Below are 17,649 nucleotides of genomic sequence, written 5' to 3' on the forward strand. Positions count from 1 at the left end.
ATATCTGAATCAATTGTTACTGACAGTTATAAAATGATCTTTATTTTGTAAATCTACTGTTCCTTCTGCACTAATCAGTTGACACTGTAAATTTAGTAAAGATATGTCTGCTTCTCCCCAATTACCTTTAATTTATTAACAGTATGGACTCAGATTCTTATTTTATTAATTAATATCACTATTCATTCTGATGCTCCAGTTATCTCAAATTTGGCCACTGGTAACCCCTTCAAGCAGATGCCTACATGCTTTTCATATTTTCTGAGCATTTTCTTATTTCCTTGCATAACATGTTCCAGATTCATCTTGTACATTCTCTGTCCCAGTTCTAAAATCACTCATTTCTCCAAGAAACCTTGGTTCCTTTTTAGTGAGGGTGTTACACAGAAATGAATATCTGAAAACTAAGCATGTTCACAGTGAACAAAGCTGGGAAAGAATGGCAATTTCCTATGATTCAACTCTATGTGCCAAGTGTGTGCATATCCCAACTTTTAAACAGGAACAAAAACCAAGGGTTACCAGACATCTCAGGAAAGCCTCTATCATGAAAGGTAGAGAACAAAACAAACAGAAAAATGCAGGTTGGAGGAAAGACTGTACAAGAAAAAGAGTACATTTGAAAAATTGATTAGCATCCTCAGAAATAAGAGAAGATAAAGTATCCATTAAATAAAAATGTGATACTATTTTTAAAAGGCATCAAGAATCATTAGCACACTAATACAGAAGAAAAATAATTTCCAACCCAGAATTTTATACCCAGCCAAACTATCAATCAATAGTGCCCAGAAAGAAGCACAGAAAAGTCTTAAGAAAAGCTCAAGAAAACTCTTAAAAGATTTACCTCCCACACATCTTTCTCACAGAAGACTACTAGAGGCTGCTCCACTAAACAAGAGGGAGAACAACAGAGAAAGAGGAATATGAAATTCAATGTAGGAGGGAGGCAAAAAGAACCCCCAGGCTTCGGGCAGAGGGCCAGCAGTCCAAGCTGGAGCAGGTAAAAACTTCAAAAAGATAAAGCTAGCGAAATACCTGAACATGTAACTGGCTAAAAGTCTGAGCCCAAATTAGTGATTACTACATTAAAAAAAAAAAAAAAAAAGATACATTTCCGAGGAAAGCCGAAAGATGTTCCTAAAAAGTATTTGCAATTTACCACTTGACACCATAAATAGCATCCAGAGTCATAATGGATAAAGATAAGTATTGATTAAACCAAAACTGCTATAAACCTATTTTGGAAAGATGGGGAACACAGGATGTGGGGAGGAGGGTGCAGTGAGGGGTGAAGAGAAAGCTAATCCTTATCTTCCACATAGGAGGAAATCAACAGATGTGCTGAAAATTAAGAAAAATCAGCAAACATGCACACAAGTATGAACTCTTCCAAAATGCTCTTCAGATAGATGGAGGTAAATATGTGTTTTTTAACTGGCTAAAAGAGTTCTAAGTATTATTGTTACCTTCAGGAAGCAGGGAAAGACGGTAGGGTGGCTAAGAAATGCTGTTCGTCTTACATAACATCCTAAAACTAGCTCACTCTTAACTGCAGATGTAAAACTTACCCCAAAAAATTTTTAAGTAAATTTTTAAGAAGGATGTTAGACCGGAAGTATTGAGACCAAAGAACTATAACATCAGCTACTCACTAGCTGTGCGACCTAAGACAAGTCATTTGACTTAAGTACCCATTTCTTCATCTACAAAATAAAAGAGCTGAACTAAATAAACTCTCAAATTTCAATAAATTTATGAGTCTAATATAAAAATAATCAAAGCTTTAAATACGGTGCCAGTGGCTACCGATTACAGCAAGTTAAATTACAGAAAGAATTAAGCAGGAATTGGTGAAATAATAAATGGAGATAAAAGTAAAATGGAAAAAAAAATATTCTGCTGTAAGCCTGTGGGTACTGAGATGATGTTGACGCTGCAGAAGAAATTAGAAAAGCAGTGTTTAAGAAATGAAAACAAAGAGTTCCTGATCCTAGCCCAGAAAGAATTTAACTGACAGTATCCAGACAAAGTATGACATAAGACCACTGGAAAAAAACCTAAGGTAGAAAGAGATGTTTGTTTTAAAAGTTAAAATATACAGATGATGGTGGAATCCATGAGGATGACGAAAGTTTCTTCCCAAAGAATACAGAAGCTGAAAAAGGAGGAACTCCCCAAGTATTTAACTTCCAGGAAACTGTTAAGTTTTACACCGTAATTAAAGGACAAACATGAGAAAGGGGCATGGCCAGAGCGCAGACTACTGAAAGACAGTGGCAGCAAAAGCACAGCGTCGTGCAAGCTAAAGGAGGAGAAATATAGATATGCTAATAAAGAATATATATTATGTGGTTTACTAGGTGATGTCTTAGCCCATTCACGCTGTTGTAACAGAGTATCACAGACTGGATGACTTATAAACAACAAGAATTTATTGCTCACAGTTCTACAGACTAGAAGTCCAAGGTCACAGCATCTGCAGATTCAGCGTCTGGTGAACACCCCATTCCTGGTCCATAAATGGCTGCCTGTTCTCTGTGTCCTCACATGGCAGGAAGGGGCAAGGGAACTCACTGGGATCACTAATCGCATCCATTAGGGCTAAACTCTCATGACCTAATCACTTCCCAATACCATCACACTGAGGATTAGGCTTCCACATATGAATCTGGCAGGGGAGGCAGTGGCGGGGGGAGAGGGGGGGACGGGACAGACCACAAATATTCAGTCTGCAGTAGTGTTATCAATAGATTATTCTCTCAGAGGAAATGGATCCAAAGGGACCCCCTCAAAACAGGAAATCAGTATTTTTTTAAAAGAAGATAATATACTTCTACTTTTGTATTTATTATTGCCAATCATTCCTTAAAGGAGCCACATTTTCCTCAACAGCCATACAACATTAACCCTATCACATAGGGTCTCCTCTTTCCCAATACTACTGACTTTGATTAAGGCCAATAAAGAGAATGTAAGAGCATAATTACAAAAATCAGTCAAGAATGAGGCTGTTTTAACCTAAAACAGCCAAGGAACATATTATCAACTAAATGGTATCTAAACATGCACTTGCTTAGTCACAAAACTCAAGAATAGCAAGAATGACCATCTACCCACAAAAACCCTTTGTGCTCGTATTATACAGGTGCCTATCAATCCTCTTGGGTATTATTCCTATTTTATAGTTGAGACTAGTAAGAAAGGATTTACTCCAAATAATCCTTTCAAGAACACTGAATTTATTTTTTCTAAAAACTCACTTTTGGGGAAAAGAGAAAAAATAACCTGACCCCTATGCTCTAGTATGAATTTTTAATATAAATTATATGATACTGTTTACTGATGCAAATTCAAGAGGAAGCTACAGCTATTACATTGCATGCAAGAAAATATTTTCCTCTTATACCACGTGTCAGACACAAACAACTAAAAACAACCTCTCTGTTACTGACAGGTGATACACCCTAGAGCCTGGACACACAAAAGCAAGTAGCTCTACTTGTTACTAACATGAGTCCTAAGGTAGACCAGCTCAGTCAGAGCATTATCTTAATGGGGATCTCAATGATCCTATTTCTGCAAGTGTGTTCACACACCTTCAAAGACCTAAGACCAAAGAGATGGAAGATAATCCTTCTCTAGGAGGTCTTGTTCACCATTTTATCCTCAGTGCCTAGCACACTGTAAATTAAAAAATTAAAAAATAAATCCACAAAATGCTGAATACAAAAATCACCAGAAATGAGTGCATGAACACTCATAATTGGGAGAAACAACCTAAATAAGTAACATCATTTGGATGACTTCAGAGGTATCTCTCTCTCTCTCTATATATATATATATAAATATATATACACATATACACACATGTAATTTCAGAAACACCAATCAATTTAACACAAACTGTAGCAAGAATACCCAGGCTTCTAAAGAATTAATCAAAAATTACTCTGCCAAGAATGCAAAAAGACAACTCTTTAAAGTACAGAATACCCAAGGTAAATCCATACTACCACGTTTTTAAAGTAAAATCATGTATGTAAAGTACTTTAAGTAAAAAACTTTGGCACCTGATTGGATTACATCATCGTCTGGCTATGCACCCTAATGGACACTCAAATCCACTGCCATCATGCATCAAGCCAACCCAATCTAAATTGCTATTAAAATGGAGCCAAATCATAAATTAGTCAATTAGCATCCAAAGTAAAGCCTAGAGAACCTATCTGTCTGTTACAACAACACTGTACAAAGATGCATAGCAATGGTACCAAAGACTAAACAATTCCAATCGCAAAAGCTATATCTAGCTAGCTCAGCCATGCATGGTATACACCAGAATGAATTTGATGTAAAAGCTGAAACTTCCAAAATCTAGAATACAACAGCAAGAAAGACATCCAACTTTTTGTAGGGCATCTGGGTAACCAAGTGATTAATATGTGAAATAAAAGTACAGAGACTGAAAAACATGCTGAGTACCATGAAGGTGAATAAATGTATTCATTGAAAACTTAACCCAAGGATGAGGTTTTCAACAAGCAAAACAAGACACCTCCAAGTCAGGAAACGAAAAGCCCTTCATATAGGTTCTTGGTTACTGTCCTAAAGAATGGATGAAATATGAACCGAGAAAAGGCCCACGTCACAACCAGCTGTATGTAGCACTGTCATAAGCTCCAAGAGCAATTTTTTCTCCTACTTTTGAACATAGACCTGATTTCCAGTAGGCAATTCGAATTATACTCGTAAGCCTTGGTGTCCCCCACTAACACTTGTAAAGTTCTCAAAAAAAATTTTTTAAGGTAAATGCTCTAGACCTACACTGTCCAACACAGTAGTTACCTGCCACACACAGCCACTGAGTACCTCCAACGCAGCTAGTAAGACTAAGAAACTGAATTTTCAAATTTCTTTTCATTTTAATAGCCACAGTGAGCACAGATAAATCATTATATTGAACAGCACCTCTCTGACCCACATTTAAAACTAAGCATAGAATAAACATTTCTGGTCTATAATCATTGATGAATTAAGCTCACATCTCTAGGCTTCAACTTTCTCAACCAAAAAGTGTAAAAACAGTTCTATTAGATTGTCTCCATGACTAAAAATAAAGCAGTGCAGCACATAACCTAAAAGTCTTCACCAGAACTGCTGTAATGTAAATTAAATCCACTCTCACCCCGAAGTTATGGCAGGTCACCTCAACCTGATGATGCAGGGTATCATACAACCCGCACTTCACCAGATGTAAAGAGGAAGACGAAGAGAACACTGATTCAGTTCAGTCAGCCTTTGGGCAAGTAACCTCATCTCTCTGAGCTTGTTTTCATGTTTGTAAAATGAGAGGATTAGACTAAATGATCACTTAAGATGCTTCAAATCCTCAACTACTTCTTTCCTGGGGCTCTACGAAGAAATATAAAATAGAAGTGAAACCAGGGTACTCTAAGAAAGAAAGAAAAAGGAATCAATGAATAACCACAATCTCGAGCTCTTAAATGAAATTAATTAAATTTAAACAAGATCTTCGAGTAGAGAGTGCCAACGACAAAGAATTTAAAGTTACACATTGTCACTGTACTCTGCTCAGACTGATTTGGTCTATGTGGGTGTGCCAAGTTTTTCATTTTTGCTGTAAGTCCACAACTGAATATGCTACTTTCTCCGAAGAAGGCCAAACTATGGAAAGGTCAATAAAACCAGGTTAATATAGGTGACAGGAGAACATACAGCTTACAAAGGCTTGTCCTGTCCCTTTCCCTCACAGAAAGTTGACCACGAAAGTCTTCCTCTGACGTCAGACAGCTACAGTTTAACCACCATTGCTCCATTTAGGGCCCTCAAACAACATACGCTTGCTTGCCTTGTCAGTGACCCAAACCAAGTAAAAGCTCTCGTGATAGGAGCTCTAGTTACTTTTAGGTGCAATAAGGTAAACTGGGGTGTGAATTCATCCACGAAGCTTGTAAGACATGCTATACCCATCTTTCCTGTGGTGTATAACCCAAAACATATAAAAGAGGACAGAGTCCTTTAAAAAGAATCCTAACATGTATCTGGACAAGGGAATATAGACTAGTAACTTACGTAAAGTGTGTTAAAAGGCAGAAAGTCAAGACAGAATGACAGGCTTAACATCGCTCTTCAAAAGCGTATTTCCAAATACCTTCTGTGACCTATACCAGACCCACTGATATTTTTCTCAATCTTTAAGAAGGGAGAAAAAAAAATCACTCTTCAAAGAGCTTGGTTTATAGCACGGTAGAAAAAACAAAAACAAATTCTACTTTTTGGAGAATAAAACATTTTAGTTGATACTGACTTTACAGTACAGTTCATTTAACCAGGCCATCACTGATGATCATCTAGTTTTCAATTTTTACTATCACCAAAAATGCCAGGGTTCCAGGAGTAGAACTGCTGGAGTGAACAACATGCATTTCTAACTAGATGCATACAGCCAGATGGCTCTACACGGGGGCCACGCCTACCCGTATTCCCACCGGCACAGGAGGTATGTATGCCTGTTTCCTCACACCCTGGCCAACAACATCTTTTTCTCCTAGGAGCACTGTTCATAGGTCTAAGAGCTATTTATACTTCACTTATCTGCCAACTCTCTGTTGATATCCTTGGTCCATTTTTCTACTGGGCTTGTCTTCTCAATGATTTGTAGTAGTTATTTAAAAGTAAGAAAAGGAGCCCTTTGTCTCAAACCATTCCCTCTTCAACTCATTCTAATCCGGTGTCTATCTGTACCACTCAACTGAAACTACCTTTCAAGTCACCAGTGACCTCCAGATGGGGCTAAATCCAAATGAAACTCTTCTATCCTCGTTTTAAACTCGCTCTCCGGAGCATTCAGTACAGCAGACCATGGCACCGTCCTCCTCATTGGTACATTCTCCTTACTTGGCTTCTTTAAGCTCATCTCTCCTTGTTTCCTCACTGCCCCCACTCTCTGTCTCTTCTCCACAACTGCTAAGGTAGAAGTTCCCACAGGGTCCAGACTGTGGACACTATTTAGGTATACTCTCAAGTTCACGACATTGGCTGAAGTGTCAATTTACACTTGTTCAATTCATGCTGTGGCCGCAGCAACTAAAACAAGACCCAACAAGACTTTAAAAAAAAAAAAAGGGGGTTGTTGAATAAATGAAGCCATTTCCATGGGTTTTTTAAAATACCTCCATAATCACATTTAAGATTCAAATTCATTAAGCCAGTTAAGGCCACCTCTTCACTTCAAACACAGGTATCCTACTATTAGCAGACATTTCCCTTTGGATGTCTCACAAGCACATTAAAGCTAGTATCCCCCAAACAGAGCTTCTGCTCTCTACCATATACCAGCCACGAACCAAACCTTTTCCTCACCAAGTCTTCCCCATCCCAGAAAAGGCACACCCAGCTGTGAAAGACAGAGCCTGGTTCCTCTTTTCCCTCCCCATCAAATTCATCAAAATGTTGCCAACTCCACCTCTTGAGTATCTCTCATTTTCCATCTTCTTCTGCCGCCACCTGGAGGACAGAAACAGCTTCCTAATTCATCTCCCTGCATCTCCTCTGGTCCTTCTAGCCACTGTTTACTTAGGTTCCTAGTCAGCGTCCCCTGCCACTCCATGTGAGCAATGATAACAATGATGATAACCATGACCTATGTGGTCCACTACAGTAGCCACATAAGGTTTCTGAGCATATAAAATGTAGCCAGTTCAAACTGAGAAGTATATATGTATAAATATACATACTTGACTTCAAAGATTTAGTTCCCCAAAAAGTGAAAATATCTCATTGATAATTTTTATGTTGAAATGACAATATTTTGGAATACTGGGTTAAATAAAATACATTAAAATTAATTTTACCTGTTTCTTTTTCATGAGGCCACTAGAAAATTTGAGATTACACATGTAGCTTGCATTGTATCTCTACTGAGACACTGTTGTGATTCACTGAAGTCACCAGTACCATGGCCATCTTTTTAACCATTTATGACCAAAGCCTAGAAGCACCAGCCTGGTACTGGGCAGGCACCCAGATATTTGCTGAATGAATTATGAATCAGTATCCTTTATGTATACTCACTTAAAAATAAAACACTGAAAAAAAATTTTTTTTGAAAATTTACTTCTTACTTGAAGTTGAACCACAGTTTTTGAATACAATTGGTATTAAGAAAATGACCTTTTAAATTTATACATACATGAATTTTAAGAAATGATTTGTTTAATTCTCTAACATTCATTCTAATCATGTCATCATTAATTTTTCTAATTCTTTATTGTTAAAATTTCTATTAGAAGGGAAAAACAGAAACTGAGGAAGACTGGAAACTCAAGGTAGCCTAAAAAGATTTTGAGTCATCAACCCTTAAAACACTGGTCATCACAACTCAAAAAATCAGTCAGCTAGTGGACAACACAAGGAGAAAAAAAAAAAAAAGTAGATGGTTAACATGGTTATTAATAAGAGGTGGGTGGCGATCATTTTGTCATGCATTTAAATGTCCAATCGCTATGTTGTACACCTGAATTAACATAATATTGTACATATATAACCGTACATCAAGTAAAAAAAAACTGGGGAGAGGGATTTGGACCCCCCCAAAAGGTGTCAGACCACCTTATGTTATGCCCTGCAACATTTAAACTACCAGAGGGGGTGTGGTTTCCTCAAGAGGAAAGGCTTTCAGTCAATGTGTGATCTACAGAAAACAGAAAATATACTCTCAGATGGCCCCAAACACACAGAGAGTACATTTCAAAGCAAACATTATTATATTTTAAGTACAGAACTATGATCTGAATGAATTTCTACCTGATTTAGGTTGGAAGCCCTTTAAAAATTTCAATTTGGGTCCACATTCAACCTTTAGAGACAGATCACAACCGAAAAATAAACACCAGTGAGACTGCAACAAAGTTTACGGCCCAGAGAGAAAAATCCATGGCTACCTACTTAACACAGAGCACTGTGAGGACACTGCAGAACAAGATATCCAGGTCTTTCACACACAGATGGCAAGGCGGGTGGGAGGAAGAGTGACAACTGGGGAATCTGCAGATAGTATTAATTGGTAGACCTTATTTGGATCTTGATCTGACAAAATTAAAAAACTCTACTAAAAATTTATCATATTTGAGACAACTAGAAATTTCAACACTGACTAGATATTGGATAATATTAAGCAACTACTGTGTGGGAGTTTGTTTTAGATGTTACAGTTTTGTGGTTATGTTATGGTTAAAACAAAAAGTTTATCTTTGAAAGATCTATACTGACACGTTTATAGAAGAAACAATAAGTATTTGGGAATTTTCTTCAAAGGAATATGGAAAGGGCTAACCAATAAAGGAAAAATTAATCAACTGAATTACATTAATATTAACTCCTCTTCCTCACACAATGACAACCCACAGAGTAGACAAAGATAGTCACCATGCCTATATCTCCTGAAAGATTCACCTCCAACACAAAAGAAATCCTACCAAAAGTTGTGTTTGAAAATAAGCCCACAGATTTTTTTGACACTTCTTTCAAAAAGTGGAACATAACTCCCCAAGCTGGGATGATTTAAGTGACTCTCTTCTAACAAACAGAACACAGCAAAATTAAATGCCATGTGACTTCTGAGGCTGTGTCAGAAAAACGATAGCTTCCCCCTGGCGCTCCTTCTCTCAAATCACTCTCTCAGGGGGGGAGTCAGTCACCATGTCCTGAGGACAGGACACTTAGGCATCCCTGACAAAAGCCTACATGAAAAGGAACCGTGGCCTTCCACCAAGAGCCAGGACTAACTTGCCAGGCATGTGAATGAGCCACCTCGGGAAGGGCCCTCCAACTCCAGTCAAGACTTCAGAAGGCTGATGACATCCAAGCTGGAATAGCCCAGCCAAGCTGTTCCCAAGTTCCTAACCCACAAAAATTGTGAGATAATAAATGTTTATTGTTGTTATAAGCCACTAAGTTTGGGGACAACTGTTATGTAGCAACAGAGAGCTAATACAGTAAGAAAAAGAGAATGCAACAGAAAAAAGAACAGGAGACTTAAATATTACCCTTCATTTAAAAAGGATAACTAAATGACCAATAAAAGCACGAAAAGGTGCTTGACTTCACTAGTGCAAATTAAAACTATCATAAGTTATCACTACACAGCTAGGAGTGTAGTTAAAATGAAAAGGATGTAAAATGCAAGCTACTAAAGAGGATATGGTAGTGGAAGTATAATTTGGTACAATCACTTTAGTAGATGCAGCCAAAATCAAATATATACATACCTCTATGACCTAGAAATTTCACTTCTGGGTATATCCCCCCAAAGGAATGCATGCATATGTTCACCAAAAGACACAAACTTTGAATGCTCAGAGCAGCACTATTTATAGTAGCCCCAGAGCGGCAACTATCCAAATGTTCATCAACAACAAAATAATTTCATACAATAAAATTTCACATAAAACAAGAACAAATAGTCAACAACTGCCTGCAAGCACACGGACAATCTCACAAGCAATGCCAAGAGAAAAACTCAGACACAAGAACATACCATAACATTCTGTTTACTTAAGGAAAAAAACTAGGCAGAACTAATCAATGCAGTTACATATCAGGATACTGGTTGCCCTGGCAGAGAGGGCATGACTGAAAGGGGACAAAGGCATATCTGGGACACTAATTACCCAGAGGGGTTTCAGATTGTGAAAATTCACTTATGATGGGTGTAGTTCTCTGTATTTCTATTACAATTCAATGGAGTTTTAAAATAGTAACAATATAAGGGAGAAGTGGGGCTTGAAGTAGCACAGGATTGGTCTTGGGTATATGGGATTTGGAGCTGAGTACCTGAGGGTTATTATATTAGTCTACGCTTGTCTATGTTAAAAGTTTTCCCCTAGTAAGAAAGATTTTAAATATATATCAATATAAAACTTGCTGGAACTGCTGGGAAAAGTATAAAGTGGGGTAATTTTTCTGGCCTCAGATATCACAGGGTGTTAAGATCTGTAAGTCCTTTGTCCCAATTACTCTACTTTTATGAGTTCATCCTAAGGTGTTTATTCTGAGTAAAAAGTCTTATATATAAAAATGTCCAAAGAGTTTATACCAGAAAAAAGAGAAATATCTAAATATAGAGGTCACAAGACACTGTGGGGACCACCATAGGACAAAAATCCAGGTCATCCACAAATACATGGAACCTAAATAGCAATGATTTCGTCTACATCAAGGTTCTTTTATCTATCCAATGAAATAGTCATTAAAAATGATATGATCATATGAAAAATGCTCCACATCATTACGTCATCAGAAACATTCAAATTAAAACAATGTGATGCCATTACAGATCAATCAGAACGGCCAAAGTCCAAAACACAACACCAAATGCTGAGGAGGAAGTGGAGCAATAGGAACTCTTACTCATTGCTGCTGGGAACACAAAATGGTACAAGCATTGTGAAGAGAGTTTAGCAGTTTCATACAGAACTAAATACGCTCCTACCATACAATACAGCAATCCCACTCCTTGGTATTTACCCAAAGGAGCTGAAAACTTACATTCACACAAAAACCTGCATACAGATGCTTAAAGTAGCTTTATCCATACTGGCCAATACCTGGAAGCAACCAAAATGTCCTTCAGTAGGTGAGTAGATAGACTTTTCCCTTCCCCTCTTGTTTCTGGGAGGGAAAAAGGAACATATTTTGAAATACACCAGAACATTCTGTTCTTAACAAAGCCTGCCTTCAAGAAAAACTCTTTTACCAGAGCCTAACCCACTGGGGTTTTACCGGAACCTAACCTACCTGGAGGAAGGGAAAAATCCAACTCCAGCCCCCTCTAACCTTCTGCATGAGGAAAGGCAAGTACACAACTCCAGGCCACTCTAGCCATCCTGTCCCACCTAAGAAAAGGAAAAAAGCAGAGAAGCACTGGTGAAGTTCATGTTCAGGGGCAAAGGCTCATCAAAAGACTCAATCACAGGACTATGGAACACTTCCCCTCCCTGGACAATTGACCACTACATCTCTAAAGGCCTGTTCTTCACAGTACCTTTTACCTGTGTATCATGTCTGTCTTTTAAAAAAAAATTACAAAGCACAGCAAAAGGCAAAACACAGTTCAAAGAGACTGAAAAAGCATCAGAATCAGTCATATATGTCAGAGATGCTGGAATTACCAGATCAGAAAATTTTTTTAAACCTATGATGAATGTGCTAAGAGGTTTAATGGAAAAGGCAGACAATATGCAATTACAGGTGAATAACATAAACAGAGAGAAAAATTCTAAGAAAGAACCAAAAAGAAATGCCAGAGACCAAAAACACTGTAACAGAAATGAAAAATGCTTTTGATAGGCTCATTAGTAGACTGGACACAGCAGCAGAAAGAAACTCTGAGCTTGAAGATATGACACTAGAACTTCCAAAATGGAAAATCAAACGAAAAAAACTGGGGAGTTGGGGGAGGCACAGCAGAATATTCAAAAACTGTGGGACAACTACAAAAGGTGTAACATACACATAATGGCAATACCAGAAGGAAAGATAAAGGGAACAGAAACAGTATTTAATGACTCAGAATTTCCCCAAATTAATGTCAGACACCAAATCACAGATCAGGAATCTCAGAGAACACGAAGCAAAAAAAAAAAAACAAAACCCAAAAACCTACACCTAGGCATATCATATGTTGTCTACAAGAAACCCACTTTATTTATTTTTTCAATTGAAATACAGTTGATTTACAATGTTGTGTTAGTTTCTGGTGTACAGCACAGTGATTCAGTTATACATATATATTCTTTTTCATTGCAGGTTATTATAAGGTATTGAATATAGTTCCCTGTGCTATACAGTAGTACCCTGTTGTTCATCTCTTTTATATATAGTAGTTTTTATCTGCTAATCCCAAACTCCTAATTTATCCCTCTCCCCTCTTCCCCTTTGGGGAATAAACCATAAGTTTATTTTCTACGTCTCTGAGTCTCTTTCTGTTTTATAAACAAGTTGATCTGTATTATTTTTTAGATTCCACATAAGTGATATCATATAATATTTGTCTTTCTCTATTTGACTTACTTCACTTAGTATGATAATCTCCAGGACCATCCACGCTACTACAAATGGTATTATTTCATTCTTCTTTAAGGCTGAGTAGTATTCTATTATTTAAATATACCACATCTTCTTTATCCAATCATCTGCCAATGGACATTTAGGTTGCTTCTATGTCTTGGCTATTGTGAATAGTGCTGCTATGAACACTGGGGTACATATATCTTTTCAAATTAGAGTTTTCTCCAGGTATATGCCCAGGAGTGGGATTGCTGGATCATCTGGTAAGTCTATTTCTAGTTTTTTAAGGAATCAACATACTGTTTTCCATAGTGGCAACACCAAATTACATTCCTACCAACAGTGTAAGAGGGTTCCCTTTTCTCCATACCCTCTCCAGCATTTATCATTTGTGGACTTTTTAATAATGGCCATTCTGACCAGTATGAGGTGATACCTCATTGTAGTTTTGATTTGCATTTCTCTGATAATTGGCAATGTTGAGCATCTTTTCATGTGCCTATTAGCCATCTATATGTCTTCTTTGAAGAAATGTCTATTTAGATCTGCCCATTTTTGATTGGGTTTTAGAAACCCACCTTAAGTACAGAGATGCATATGGGTTAAAAGTAAAGGGATGGACTCCCCCCTCAGCATTTTATTTCCTGAAGTTCTCTTAATGAAGATGAAACATTCTCAATTGATGGCATTAACGTTGAAAGTTAAAAATAAACTGATACTGTTTAAAAAAAAAAAAAAAGTAAAGGGATGGAGCTATACCGTACTAACACTAATTAAAACAAAGGAGTAGTTATATTAATTTCAGACAGAGACTTCAGAGAAAGGAATGTTGTCAATGAAAAAGAGTTATTACAACATAAAAAAGGGTCAATACTTCAAGGAGACATAACAATCCTAACAACAGCATCAAAATACATGAGTCAAAAATGGATAAAACTGCAAGGAGAAATAGATTAAGTCACTATGATAATTGGAGACTTCAACACTCCTCTATCAGAAATAGACAAATCCACTAGGCAGAATATCAGTAAAGAGAATTGAACTCGACGGCACATCATCAACCAACTGTATATAATTGACATGTATAGACTACTTTATCCAACAACAGCAAATCACACATTCTTCTCAAATGCACGTGGATTATGCACCAAGATAGAATGCAGTCTATGAAACACACCTTAACAAATTTAAAGGAACAGAAAACATACAATGTCTGCACTCAGAAAACAATACAATTAAATTAGAAATCAGTAACAGAAAGATACCTGGAAAAATCCAAAGTACGTAAAAGTTAAATATCACATCTCTAAATAACACATGATGGATAACTAACTCCTTGACAGATACAATCTGTCACAACTCAGATTAAGAATAGACAATTTGAATAGGTCCATATCTTTTAAAGAAATTGGATTAACTATTACTAATCTTTTAAAACAAAAAGCACCATGTCCAAATGGGTTTACTGTTGAAGTCTACTAAACATTTAAAGAAAAAATTATACAAATTCTCTGCAATCTCTTCCAGAAGGTAGGAACAGGACTACTTCCTAACTCATTCTATGAGACCAAGAACTACAAGAAAAGAAAAACAGGTATCTCCCATAAATACAGATGTAAAAATCCTCAACAACATGTTAGCAAATAAAATCCAAAATGCTATAAAAAGAATTATACATCAAGTGGAATCTATCCCAGATATGCAAGGCTGTTTGACACTTAAAAAAATCAATAAATATAATTCATCATATCAACAGGCTAAAGAAAAATAATATGATCATATCAATAGAGGCGGAAAAAGCATTTGACAAAATCTAGCACCCATTCATGATAAAAACTCTTCAGCAAACTTGAAACAGGGGGGGATTTCTTCAATTTAATAAAGAACACTTACAAAAATCCTACAGCAAACATCATATTCAATGGTGAGAAAGTTTTCCCACTAAGATCATGAACAATTCTAATCAAACAAAACCCAATCAAAACACTAGCAAGTTATTTTGCAGGTACTGATAACCTAATTCTAATGTTTGTAAAAAATAAGTAAGTAAGTAAATAAATAAATAGTTTGTAAAGTATATGGAGAGACAAAAGACCCAAAATAGCCAATTCACTACTGAAGGAAAAACAAAGTCAGAAGACCAATACTACTCAACTTCAAGACTTACTAGAAAGCTACCGTAATCAAGACTATGAAACTGATGAAATAGACAAATAGATCAACGAAAGAGAACAGAAAATCCAGACACAGACCCACACAAACACAGTTAGCTGATCTTTGACAAAGAAGCAAAGGCAATATATTGGAACAGTCGTTTCAACAAATGGTGCTGGAGCAACTGGACATCACATGCAAAAAACTGCATCTAGACACAGACCTTACATTTTTCACAAAAATTAACTCAAAATGGATCACAGACTTAGAAAGTAAAATGCAAAACTATAAACCTCCTAGAAGATAACACAGGAGAAAACCTAGATGACCTTGTGCAACGGACCTTTTGTCCCCTTAAAATTCATATGTGGAAATCTTAACCTTCAAGGTGATAGTACTAGGAAGTAGGGCCTTTGGGAGATAATCAGGTCATGAGAGTGGAGCCCTCATAAATGGGGTCAGTGCCATTACAAAAGGGACCCCAGAGAGCTCTTACCCTCTCTCTGCCATGTGAGGATGCAATGAGAAAATGGCTGTTTGAAACTCTGAAGGTCTTCACTAGAACCTGACCATGCTGGCACCCTGATTGAGATCTGTGAGAAATAAATTCCTGTTGTTTATAAGCCACCCTGTCTATGGTACTGTGTTACAGCAACCTAAACTAACTTGGGTGTGGCAATGACTTTTTAGATACAATACCAAAGGCATGATTCCTGAAAGAAATAATTGATAAGTTAGACTTCATTAAAATTAAAACCTGCTTTGCAAAAGAAAATGTCAAAAGAATAGGAAGACAAGCCACAGAGTGGGAGAAAATATCTGCAAAAGATACATCTGATAAAGCACTGTTACTGAAAATATACAAAGAACTCTTAAAACTCAACAATAAGAAAATAAACCTGATTTAAAAATGGGCCAAAAACCTAAGAAGACACTTCACCAAAGAAGATATACACATAGCTTTTGAACAGATATTCAATGTTATATATCATCAGAGAATTGCAAATTAAAACAGTGAGATACCACTATACCTGCTGGATGGCCAAAATCCAAAATACCGATACACCAAGTGCTGATGAGCTTGTGGAGCAACAGGAGCTCTCATTCACTGCTGGCAGGAATGCAAAATGATATGGCCACTTTGGAAGACAGTTTGGCAGTTTCTTATAAAACAAAACATACTCTTATATACAATCCAGCAATCATGCCCCTTGGTATTTACTCAAATGAAAACTTACGTTCATATACAAACCTGCAGACAGACACTTACAGCAGCTTTTTCTTAACTGCCAAAACTTGAAGGCAACAAAGATGTCCTTCAGTAGGCAAGTGAATAAATACACTGTGCTACATCCAGACAATGGAATATCATTCAGCAATAACAAGAAATGAGCTCTCAAGCCATGAAAAGACATGGAGAAACCTTAAATGTATATTACTAAGTGAAACAAGCCAGTATGAAAAGACCATAATATTGCATGATTTCTACTATATTTCATTTTGCTGTGAACTTAAAACTGCTCTATAAAATAAAGCTCATTAATTTTAAAAAATGGTTAAAATGTAAATTCTGTTATGCGTATTTTATAATAAAACAGTAAAGATTTCTTAAATCATTGTTCATTTATAGTAGAGCTTAAAAACAATGTCACCATTTGAAAAGGAGAAAAACAGCAACGACTTCAAAAAAAAAAAAGTTTCATCTCACTGCTTACAGGTGTACTTTAAATGCAAAGACTCCAGCTTTATATTTAGTATTTTACCTACCTCTGTACCAAACGCTATACTTCTAACAGCTTCTAGGAACAAAGTGCTTTATTATACCAAACTGAAAGCAAGCTGAGTTGTTTGTGATTTAAAAAAAAAAAATCTAAAGCTCACTCTTACGGGAAATGGCTACCAAGTACACCTTCAGTATACAGCAATTAAAAGGGCAGATGTCTGTGTACTGGAGGGGACTCCATGAAAAGTGATGAATGATTTTTTACTAAGTGTTTATTTCCAACACTATATAGTTTTTATAAACACATATGTAAGTATACAAACACAGAGAAAAAAAATCAAGAAAATAGAGACAAAACTATTAACAGCATAAGGTGGAAATGGACTGGGGGAATGTGATCAGAAGAGATTTTAGTCTTATCAACTTTACTGTTTTTTCAAAGCAAATACAATCACATATTGACTAATTTTTTTAAACTAAGACTTCTAAACAGAAAAATGGCAATCGAGTAAAAAAGAAAATTTCACAATATTCTACCATCAGTCAAGATTTCAAAACCAAACCCAGTAAAAGTTAATAAAATAAGATATTAATCATTAATAAAGTCAGCTTAGTCTTAATCACTTTTTCTGTGAAAGTTTGTGACTTCTAAATTAATACATTTGCAAGAAAAAAAACCC

At 36.5% G+C, this 17,649-nt stretch overlaps 1 protein-coding gene across 20 annotated transcripts in view; it reads right to left on the reverse strand.

The window, feature by feature from the left end:
• Positions 1–17,649, reverse strand: part of PPP6R3 (protein phosphatase 6 regulatory subunit 3) — a 114,642-nt gene that overhangs the window by 81,918 nt on the left and 15,075 nt on the right. For 14 of the 20 annotated variants that reach the window (XM_031448391.2, XM_064492046.1, XM_064492044.1 and 11 more), the window contains one exon: positions 11,821–11,918. The exons of 5 other annotated variants lie outside the window; for them this stretch is intronic. The gene's annotated coding sequence lies outside the window, so the exon portion shown is untranslated. Of the gene's footprint in view, positions 1–11,820; positions 11,919–16,277; positions 16,358–17,649 lie in introns of all 20 variants that reach the window. One more of the 20 variants, XM_064492034.1, reaches the window with a different exon arrangement.

The sequence above is a fragment of the Camelus dromedarius genome, chromosome 12, assembly GCF_036321535.1.
Source record: "Camelus dromedarius isolate mCamDro1 chromosome 12, mCamDro1.pat, whole genome shotgun sequence".
NCBI classification, from domain to species: domain Eukaryota; kingdom Metazoa; phylum Chordata; class Mammalia; order Artiodactyla; family Camelidae; genus Camelus; species Camelus dromedarius.